Source organism: Palaemon carinicauda, chromosome 34 (genome assembly GCF_036898095.1).
Source record: "Palaemon carinicauda isolate YSFRI2023 chromosome 34, ASM3689809v2, whole genome shotgun sequence".
Classification (NCBI taxonomy): domain Eukaryota; kingdom Metazoa; phylum Arthropoda; class Malacostraca; order Decapoda; family Palaemonidae; genus Palaemon; species Palaemon carinicauda.
In genome coordinates this window covers 75,731,227-75,742,820 of record NC_090758.1, presented here as the reverse complement: position 1 = coordinate 75,742,820, position 11,594 = coordinate 75,731,227, and the positions used below count along the sequence as shown (strand labels likewise).

The 11,594-nt window shown below is 43.2% G+C and overlaps 1 protein-coding gene across 6 annotated transcripts in view; it reads left to right on the top strand.

The window, feature by feature from the left end:
- LOC137626461 (uncharacterized) overlaps window positions 1-11,594 on the top strand; it is a 38,318-nt gene that overhangs the window by 2,132 nt on the left and 24,592 nt on the right. For 3 of the 6 annotated variants that reach the window (XM_068357471.1, XM_068357475.1, XM_068357473.1), the window contains exon 2: window positions 7,988-8,058. The gene's annotated coding sequence lies outside the window, so the exon portion shown is untranslated. Of the gene's footprint in view, window positions 1-7,987; window positions 8,063-11,594 lie in introns of all 6 variants that reach the window. The other 3 variants (XM_068357469.1, XM_068357474.1, XM_068357470.1) reach the window with 1 other exon arrangement.

Sequence of the window (11,594 nt, the reverse complement as noted above, 5' to 3'; positions counted from 1 at the left end):
CCGTCTTTCTCCCGTCATCCCATTTTCTAAGTCTGTCTTCGCCCCCGTATGTCTTTTTAAGCCGTAACCTGCGATGGGGACGCAGGCTAGGCCTGCCTAGCCTACGCTAGGTTCCTTGTATGTTACTCTGTTTATTATTATTATTACTAGCCAAGCTACAACCCTAGTAGGAAAAGCAAGATGCTACAAGCCCAAGGTTTCATGTTTTCTTAAAGTCCCCTAAAATTTAATAAGAAAATAATTTGGCTCAAAGATTTTAGGAATATCTAAAGAAAATTTTAAAAGTGTCTTTAAATTGCAAAGCTTTTTCAAATGTCATAAGACTTAGAAATTGCATTTTGAACTTATTCCACTATATAGGTTTTGTAAAATTGAAGAAAAAAAATTTCCTGTAGTTAATTTAGAAGTATTTAATTATGTCAGAATATTAACTGTTTTAATTTCTTTTTATGAAATACTAGGAAATAAATTAGATAATTTGTAAGTTGCAAATTATTGCAAAATGGCAATATTATTTGAGTTATTTTAGTTAGTTTTTAATTAAATATTAAAAATATTAAATTTATATATATATATATATATATATATATATATACACATATATATATATATATATATATATATATATATATATATATATACACATATATATATATATATATATATATATATATATATATATATATATATATATATATATATATATATATATATATGTTAAAAAGCCTTCAGAAATCAACCTTAAAAGAATTTAAAATGACATTTGCTTAGGCATTATATCAGTAAATTCAAAAGCCTACCCCAAAGAGGGCCGATTTTCGCTCGTTAGAATTAGGCGAAAATTTTCAAACCTCAACTTGAAAAAAATCCGTACTTTGTAATTTTTCATTTCTGATAAAAAAATTTTATGTATAATAATTTAATTACTAATATATGATGAATTTCTGTTTTTTAATTTCATAATTGTGAGGCAATGTAAAAATCATATTTAAAAATGCTTTTCATCTTTTTGAAAACTTTCTAAATCAGTTTTTCTCTTTTTGAAAACTTTTCACTTTTAAATCCTGTTTTCACTCTTTTGGAAACTTTTATCTTGTTCAAAATCTCTTTGCCATATTGAAAACTTGCTTTTTCACCTTTTTGAAAACCATTTTTATCCTTTTGAAAACTCTTCACCTTTCAGATGTAAAAACTATAAATTTTTATTCCTTGTAATAATAATCATGTGGTATATATTTTTCTAGTCTTTATATCCATTGCTGGTTTATGCAGTTCGCTTGTAAAAAACAAATAAGTACAGAGAGATAGCTGGCGATGTGTAACGTTTATACCCGGCTTAAAAAAAGTGATATTAAATGCCAGATATAACCAGCCAAAGATATTGTTTAATCAATTTTATAATTACTGTACAGTACAGTAAGTTTTGGTTAGGCAAAACTTATTAATGGCGTTACTGTACTCCCTCGAGTGCAGATTTGGCCAAAGTTTTATTTTATTGCAGGTTTTCAATATAAATGATAACCCTTTTTGATTTTGATAACATGCCAATTACTGCACTCTACCCAGTTTAGACCTGTTCTTACTCCTGTTTCTTTTATTTGTTAAGGTTAGCTTTACAGGTGAATGCAGTAACTATAGAATGAACATTTGCGATGTAAAATAGAATACAATTGTATTTCCGATAGGGTGGAGGGCTGTGGGTTTTTCAGAAGGTACGGTACATATATAACAAAGCACATCGTCTTGAATAGATTACTCTCCTGGGATCGTGTCGTTTATCTTTTATAAGAGAGCGCCACGGCAGTGTGCACTGCCAGTCCCAGCCAGTTGGATACTATGATACATAATGTCCTTGTCCAGTGACACGGAGAAGTTTTGTGTGCAACGGTGTAAACCTTGATCTGTATATTGAGCCTTGGCATGATCGCAGACAAGCAAACAGGATAACAGTAGCATGGACTTTTGATAAACACAATATAGTAAAGGCCTACATATACTGTACCTTTATACAAAACTTAGTAAAGGCTCATATATACCGATAGACACAACATATTAAAGCCCCCCATATACTGATAGACAACATATTAAAGGCCCACATATACCGATTGACACAACATATTTAAGTCCCACATGTACCGATAGACAACAACATATTAGATGCCCACACACCATGGACAGTACACAAAACACATTAGTAACCTAAATAAAACTGCTTTTGTATTAAGAATATACAAAATTTTCTTTTAATCAACGTCATCATGAAATATTTTAAGTTGGCTCTACTGTTGTGGCTAATTCTATATCAGTCGCATTTTTCTATGATTTCCATAGCCTTCCGATATTTACTCTTTTTGATTGATTGTTTCCCTTCTTCCGTAGGCTAATCGAATAAGAGTGGTGTCCTTTAACCTTAGTGAAAACTATGGGGCAAAGAGGTCCATTTGTTTCCCCTAGCAAAATAGTTTGACTTCCTCCTCAAGGGGAGTGCTCCTCTTTTCAGAGGTTTGATGCTCAGCATATGCTGTGGCCCTCCTTGGGTAGCCAAATTTCCTCTTCTGAGGATAATGTGCAGGAGTTTCTTGCTTCCAGATGCCCGTCAAAGGTCATGGCCCCGCCAGCATCTGCCGAGGAGCCTTTGGTCGTTGCCCCGGCGCCTGCAGAGGATGAGTTTGGTCCGGCCTCTCTGGATCCTCTGTCCCATTCTTCTTTGGATTTGTCATTGTTTCAGTGAGCAGATAACCCTCGCCCTTCTAGGAGTTCGCATCCTGAGCATCGCTCTTTGAAGCATGCTCGCCTGGGCAGATCCTTCTTCTCTGGAGGATCTTAGACCTGACCTACAGAGGAGGACCCTCTCTTTATCCAAGAACAACTCGCCACCCAGGTGACCTACTCTAAGGACTCCAGTTTTCAGACTCACTTTTGCGCTCTTTCAGAAGAGGAGGATCCTCACCTACTGCTTCACAGTTCCAGATGCTTTTCCAGTCGAGCTTCACCTGTGTATTCTTTCGCAGTCCGCCTCTCTGCAGTGCCTCGCTTGAGCTTGCCCCTCGCCTTCTCACTCTGCTAGTCTTTTTTTCCTCAGGGAGCCCTGTCTCCATTAACCTTGAACGATCCTCTGCTAGACGCGCTTTGAGACGCTTGCCATCCCCTCGTTAACATACCGATCGCCAGGCTTTATATCGCCACCTGTCAAAAGTATTCTTGCAATTTCATCTCTTGGACACTCCTTGCCTCGTCATTTGTGCTACGTGTACTCCAAGTGCACGTCTCCTGACTCCCCTTTGGCCAAGCAAAGCGCCTCTAAGCATTCGTCTCCTCTTTTGCGCTCTCGTTCTACTTTCAAGGGATCTTACGAGATTTCCTCGTTAGAAGACAGCACTCCCTTGCTTTGCGATCGTAGGTGACATCCCTCATCCAATTGCTACATGTATTCTCTTGGTTGATGTATTTTGAGTTTTTGCTTGTTGAATAAGATCTTTTGCATTTCACCTGTTTGTGCTGGACATGGAAGTTGTCGTCATCAGCGAGCATTTTCTCCCTCAGGGCGTTCTTCTACAGATCATCACATACGCTCGTCATCTGTTCGCCGCATGTGGTCTTCTTTTCCTGACAAACCATTAAAGCCACACACTGAGCAAGGGAAACGTATGCCTGCAAGGCACAAAGACACCCACCAGAGGCTCGACCTGGACTCTCCAGAAGTAACCAACTGCCTAATTCCACAAGGCCTTCATCAGGTTAGTCTTCCCCTCAGGTACCTTCTCCTTCAAAGGAAGAGTCACATCCACTCTCCCAAGCAAGTTTGGTGGCTCCAAGGAGGGAGGATCCCGCTTCTCCCGTCTTCTCCCAGCATTGTTCATGTTAGAGTAAGTACTGAAAGGCATAACGGGCAGAATTCCTGTCACACCTCCCAGAGGGGACACGAGTTAGAACCCTCAGAGGTTCTCTCTCTCCAAGAGAGATCTCTTTGGTGAACTATCGACTCGCGCCGATTGAGTTCTCTGAAGAACATCCACCTCAAGAAAAGAGTAAGAAGATGAATCCTTGACCCCAACGGGACATCAGTAGGCCCTAGGAGATAGGTTAGCAACCACTCTCTCTTCTCAGCAGTCGACCGTAAGAGAGAGAGCAAAGACACCAAGATTACTTCTAAGGTAGCCCATCCGAGGGATCCGAGACTTTCCTGTCTGCTGCAAGTGTTGAGGATTCAGGAGAAAGAGGCTTCAGCTGGACCTCCTCATCAGTCAGGAGACAACGACATCGAAGAGGAAGACTGGGAGTTGTAGCCGGAAGACTCTGAAGGAGACCTTCATCAGTCTGCGGTTCCAGGTCCTTCAGAGGTAGAAGAGGGGAAGCCAGACTCCACTTTCATGAAAATCCTTTGCTGCAATCGAGAAGTGAACAACCTTGTAGTAGCCGTAACTTATCCATAAAACAAGATGGCGACAATTGACCTTCTCCACCGCATCCCCCGTACTGCCAGACACCTTAACCAAGATAGAGACCCATGTTTCGAGGTCCAAGGATTTGCTTAGTAACCCAAGATTTTGAGGGTAGGGATTTTTCCTGCTCGCCAATGGTAGAAACTCTGGACACTTGATGTCTCTGGAGAAATTGGTGCCAGGAGGCAGATTGCACCCAAGATCTCTTCAATGGGAGCTCAAGTAAGCATGGATGCAACATCTCTATGACCCATTCTTCCCTGTAAGAATAGGAGAATCCAAGATGGACCTCAAATCATGGTTGTAAGAAGATTGTAGGCAAAACACCTACAAGGATCCCCGATCTCGCTGCCTTCTATAAAGTTCCTTCTTTTCTCGGATGCTTCCAAAGAGGAGTGGGGATCCCAGCCCACGTAGACCGACAGAATAATATCTGGCTCTTGGCCAGAGGATGATCGCTGGGGTTACATAAACATTTTGGAGATGAAATTAGCTTCTCAACTCTCCAAGAGTTTTGCTCTCTTCTAGCAGGTCACTCAGTACTGTAGTGTTGATGAGCAACTACATCAACAAACAAGGGGGTACTATGTCTCTGTAGCTGTGTCATCCAGCAGTGAGGACTCTCGAGTGGGCAGAGGACAATGCGATTATGCTTTCTCCCCACTTCATCCCAGGAAAGAAGAGCGTGGCAGTAGACAAGTTGAATAGGAAGTACTGTAGTTGGCTTGGAGTGGTCTATGTGCCATCCAGTAGTGACGGAGATCCAGACTTTGCGAAGTTCTCCGACGATACATCTCTGAACAAAAAGCTCCTGATTTACTGCCCTCCCATTCCAGACTCGACAGCGGCATTCGAGGACGCGTTTCAGCACCCATGGAACGGCCTGATGCCTATGCTTTTCTATCGTTCTGCTTATTTAGAAGAGTCTCTGAATTGAGTGAGGGACACTCCCAATGTTTTGTTAACGTTTGTAGCTCCAAGTTGGCCGAACGTGGAGTGGATATTCAGACCTCCACATCCTAACAGAGACTCTTAAGAGAATTGCCAACTCCACAATGCTCCGCGATTCCTTTGTCTTGATGCACGGAGGTTATCCGGTATCTCCTTTCTGAGAAAGTCTTTTCTCGAGAGACAAGGCTGCATTTTTTTGGATACCTCTGCAAATCCTTGGCGGCTGTCTGCCAGGTCAAGTGGGCCATCTTCTGTAGTTGATGTCGTGGAGGGATCTCTCTGCTCTTAGATCCTTTGTAACTTGGATTGCTGACTTGTACTACTTCCAAGGAGACACTTCTCCGTTTCAGCGGTAAAAGGTTATCGCTCGGCCTTGAGCCAAGCCTTTAAACCAAAGGGAGTAGATATTTCTTCTCTGGAGGAATGTTCTTTGCTTACCAGGAGTTTTGAGCAGACCTGACCTACTTCCTGGAATTTGAAGGTAAGAGTGCATGGAGGCGAACTTCGGGCAGGGACCTCACCCTGAAGACAGTTTTCCTGCTTGCTCTAGCCTTGGCTAAGAGTGTTAGCAAGCTGCATGGGGTTTCTTTCAGTAGCAACCATTCAAGGGGTTGAAGATAGGTCTCGCTCTCTCCTTCGTTCCAGATTTCGTCGCAAATACTCAAAACCCTTCGATGCATGATTCCAGGTGTCTATCTTTTCAAATTATGAGTCTTAGGGATATAACCAATAGCCCTGACCAGCTTTTACCATGTCCTGTGAGAGCTCTAAGGTGCTATCTGGAATGCACAAGACCTCGGCCGCATCACCATTTTGTGAGTACAAGGGGAACCAAGAAGATGTCCTGGAATACGATTTCGTTCTGGCTGAGAGAAGTGACCACTTGAGTGCCCTCTTCATCTTCCGCAGAAAACTCACAAGGTAGAGCTCATGATGTGAAAAGTCTCAGCACTTCTCTGCCATTCAGGAGTAATTTCCCTGTGATACAGGTCTCCAAGCAGGGGAATGGAAGTGTCAGATGACCTTCACCGCCCTCTACCTGCGGGATTTGACCCACAGATCCTTAGACACTTTTACTCTTGGGCCTGATGTAACTGTTTAGCAGGTGGTATAAGCTACCTTAGCTCCTCTCACAATACCGGTGACTGCGCGTCAAGGGCCGAGGTTACATATCAGACTGGCATGAGAGTGAATAATGGCTGGCTTTTTCTTTTTATTTTGATCTTCCCCTCATGGGGCACAGCATCGGATGACCTCTCTAGCTGGATTTGTATCTCAATCAGGTAAGCCCAGACTGCTTGTAGCTTTTCAGTACCAAAGCACGGGAGAGTCTTTTCTTTGGAAGGAGGAGTTTTTTGTAGCCAGGCTAACCCATAATCATAAGGAATCTTCAAGTTGAAACATCTTCAAACCCATTACTTGCCAGCCCTATTGCACAGAGTAATCAGACTCAAGTACAAGGCTTTTAATACCCAGGGCCGTGAAATCCACTGATTCTCATGCATGAGTTCATCAGGTGTAAGGAAACCTTATTGTACTATCTTCTGCCAGTTTGAAAAGGGGACTTTCTGCCAGTTGGAAAAGTGGACTTCCTCCCACTTGAGAATGAGTCTCCTATAAATAAAGAGCTATGGTTCTAATTTTTGTAGGAACAAATCACAAATTTTTAGTAATTTGTATTTTTCCTAAGTATACAAACCTGAGTCCTATCAGTTGTTCATCTATCTATTTACCAAGGCACTTCCCCCAATTTTGGGAGTAGCCGACATAAAAAAAAGGAGCAAAAGGGGACTTCTCTCTTCGTACCTCCCAGCCTGACGGGGGGGAGCCGAGTTTGGCTGATACTGCTATGGTGTCACAGCCCACCTTCCCCCGTTATCCACCACAAATAAAGTTTCATACTCTGAATCCCCTACTGCTGCTACCTCCGCGGTCATCCAAGGCGACTGGAGGAAGCAGCATGGCCTACCGGAACTGCGTCACAATCACTCAATTTAAAACATGCTCCCTTGCCTCTCACATCTATCTTCCTATCACCCAGAGCTTTCTTTACTCCATCCATCCACCCAAACCTTGGCCTTCCTCTTGTACTTCTCCCATCAACTCTTCCATTCATCACCTCCTTTAGCAGACAGCCACTTTCTATTTTCTCTACGCGGCCAAACCACCTCAACACATTCATATCCACTCTAGGTGCTAAATCATTTCCTAAACCTGTTCTCACCCTCACTACTTTGTTATGATTTTAACTGCCGTGTTCCAGCTTCGCTGTTACAGTGTCTATTCTCTTTTTTAAAGGACTGTGGTTCATATAGTTAGGAACAAAACAAATTACTTTAAGAATTTGTGATTTCATTAATGAATGTATTAGTCAGGAATATAGTTCCTCAATTGAGTAAAGCTTTTGTCACATCCCTTTGCTGTGCAACATGTGTAGTTCAATTGATGCAATTTGTTGTCTTTGGCAAGCTTACAGCTTTTGCATCATACAGTATATTTCAACAACTTTGTCATCTTGTCATGTATTTCGTCGTTATTAGAGTTGCCTAACATTAGTTAGCTTGAAGATTAATCATGTCTACTTCATCTTACAGGACCTGTCAGCGAGAAGAACGTCACCCTAGGTCGTCTTTTGACGAGCACAGCTAACTCCCGTTTGATTTATGTAGGTAAGGGATTGTTGCCGTGGTTCTCTTATGTACAGAGTTAATTTGACAGCCCAATGGGAATAATAATAATGATTTTAAAATCCTGTAGTTGTTCACTATAATGAGGAACTCTTATAGGAATACTTTTTATATTTTGTTTAGTTAAAAAAGGGAAACTGTATAGCGTACACTACAAAATGGCTAATGGTTAAGCTAGACGTGTGTGCTTTCTCAATCGTTGTCGTTTTTGCTATTCACTGTAGAAGGGGAGAGTGGGGGCTTATGCAACATAGGCTATGATTCCTATGTCATTAAGTTATGGCTCACAAGGCCAAGTAAGCATTTCAACACTGGTGAGCCAATGACATACTTTGGCATAAAATGTAACCGTAAGAGCTACAGTATATAGAAAGCTTATTCTTATTTTCAGTGCAATTTCCATTCCGATACAAATACAGATTTGAGTTTTATATTGGAAAGATAATAGCGAAGCTGGGATACACGGCATTTGGAATTTTATAACCAGGTGTAAACAAGTGGTTGGTAGTTACCTACTGGGAGTGGGGAAGCCCCGCCCACCTGCTTGCTTGCCGGGAAGTCACTTTGATAGCAGCCATCAACGAGGACAGACGTTCTTGCTGGCTGTAATATTTTGTCATTCTTTATCCAGAATGTTAGTGACTGCGTGTCTTCGATGGGGATGCGTGCGAAGATGCGGAAATCTTTTGGGGGTGTCATATAATAAATGCGGCACCTTTACGAGTGCTAATGAGACGGCGATCCTAATCCCTTGTGCCCTGCCTACAGAGGACACTCCTGTAGTCGGGCCTCTCCTTATAACAAGTGTCGTTCACCCTCCTAATATGGCAGGAGGAGAAAGAAGTATAGAAGGGATTCTCTGTCTCCCTCCGACCCTTCTTCGTCAATCTCCTATGGAGGCCGTTGGGATAAGAATGGTGACCCTCTTAACTTTAAAGTAAACTTTGAGGGTAAGGAGACCCTCCCGTTTCCCCCAAGCAAAATGGGAGGGCCTCCACTGAGAGGAGTCTCTCTTAGGGAGTAATGACGCCTTGCGTGTCTTGTTACCCTCCTTGGAGCTGTAAGGTCCTCTTCTTCCTTGAGAGTTCAGAGAAAGGAGTCCCTCCTCTTTTGACTCGTGCCTCCGAAGCAGACCACCTCCACCTTAGTCTTACGACCACCTCGTGAGCGTGGTGGAGAGGAGGCATGTCTCCTAAGCGTCCTTCCTCTGGGAAACTTGGTTCTATGAATGACCCTAATGTTGGCGAGCATGCTTCTCAAGACTCGAGCAGACAAGCCTACTCGCCTTCACCTGACAAGTGCCATAGCTCTTATGACCTAACTCAAGACAGGCAAAAAACGCGCAACCTTTGGTAATCACCTAAGTACTCGTTGAGTCACCATTGTGCTCAGAAGAAAAGTGCACTCTCACCTGTGTGCGTTTGCAAGGTTGCTCGTCAACCTCTGCCTGACACCTCTTCACCTTACCTCTTGATCCTGCAGTGGCCACTTTGACCCTAGGTGTCACTGTGGACCGTCTGTTCATACATTCTATTACTTTCTTGTCAGCGCAGGCAACTGGTATGGAGAGCATGGCAATGGCAACTCTTGAGGCAGTCTCCTGGATTGACCACTGCTCAGGCACATTTGGTATTTTTGGCCGACGCAAAGAACTTGTCCGACTGATAATAGAAAGGCACTCAAGAACATTGTCCTGATGGGAGCCAAAGGCATCGGGTTATTGCAAACTAGGTCCTGAAGAGGCACATTGCTGTGGCCTCCAAGTTCTAAAAGCATATCAGCTGATGGTATATTTTGAATCTCTAGAATGCTTCCTTGAAGGGTCCTTCTCTGTTCCCGTAAGAGGAGATTGAGGCGGTTACCGAGAAGTGGAAGGCCAGCTAGGCAGGCACATAGGCCTGCACGCAAAAACAACCCTCGCCATTTCCCTTTCATCCTGAGTTGGAGAATGAGCAGCAACCCTTTCCAAGCAGACTGCGTAATCGCTTCGGCTTCACGCATGGAGCTGTATTCAGGGAAAGATGTTGAATACTGTGTATCAAGCCAAATGAGTCCTCTTCTGTCGTCGGTGCCATGGAAGGGGTGTTTCTTTTCTCAGAGCCTCTATCCCGTTAATACTGTAGCTGATTTCTTTACTTTATCTTCGAAAGGAAAAAACTGCTTGGTATCAGCGGTTAAAGGCTATCGCTCAGCCATGAGCCTGGTCTTTAGGCTGAAAGGAGTTGATGTTTCCTATTTAGTAGAACTCTCTATGCTCATACAGTTTTGAACAGGCCTGCGTTCCATTGGAGGTGAGACCCCTACTTTGGAATGTTGTCAAGGTCCTACGTTCCTCGAAGATGGCACTGTAGGAAATGTTGAGGCTTGCTTTAGATAGAAACCTCGCTCTCAAAATGATATGCTTGCTTGGCCTGGGCTCTACTAAGCGTGTTACCGAGCTGCACGGTCTCTCCTTTAATGTTTCATCCCAGGAGGCAGGTCTCATTCTCCTTCATCCCCAAGTTCATTGCCAAAACCCAGAATCCTTCGGTTTCTATCTTTCAAGATCGTGAGCCTTACAGAGGTAACCTACAATCCTGATCAGCTGCTTTTATATCCTGTGAGGGCACTGAGGTGCTATCTCAAACATAATTCAATCCAACTACATCTGCAACATCTCTTCGTCAGCACAGGAAGAGGCAAGGAGGAGGTGACCAGGAATACAATCTCCTCTTGGCTAAGGGAGGGCATTGACCGTACCCTTTCGCCACCCTTGCCTTCCACCCCATGTATAGCTTGAGTTAGAGCACGCAATGTCAGAGTGATTAGTACAACCCTGGCATTTAGAAAGTCTCTCTCTTTGGTGTAGGTACTACAGGTATGTAGAAACCCCAAATGATGTTTACTGCCCATGACGTGCAGGAATTGACCCATAGGTCTCTAAGATACCTTTTCTTTAGGGGTTGGACTTGTTGGTATTGCTATCTCAGCTCCTCTCACAGGACCATTAGCATCGGATTGATGACGGAGGTTACGTGTTAGTCTGGTATGAAATTGAAGAATGAATGGCCTTTTCCTTTCAATCTTCTCCCAACTTGGGACACAGCATAAAAAACCCTGTCAGCAGGAATCGGTTTGACTGCAGGTAAGCCCCACTCCTCATCCTGTAGCTGTTCTTTAATGTTATGTAAAAGCATCATTTCAGGGAGTGTATAGTAACCAGTCATACCCTTTAGTTAGTATACATTTGTCGTTTTAAAGGTCATTCATGAATGGCAGAGGCAAGGGACAGTGACAATGTCCTAGAGACTGACTAAATATCCATATGAGTGCCCAAACCCCTTTTCACCAAAGCTAGGACCAGGAAGAGCCAGGCAAGGGTTGCTGATGACTCAGCAGGTAGATCTGTCGCTCCCCCAAACCCGCTATCCTTAGCTCACAAGGATGGTCAGGTTGCACACTAAAACGATCGTGTTTGAGCGGGATTCGAACCCCAATCCGGCAAGCGCCAGGCAGGGAAGCTTCCAATAGGCCA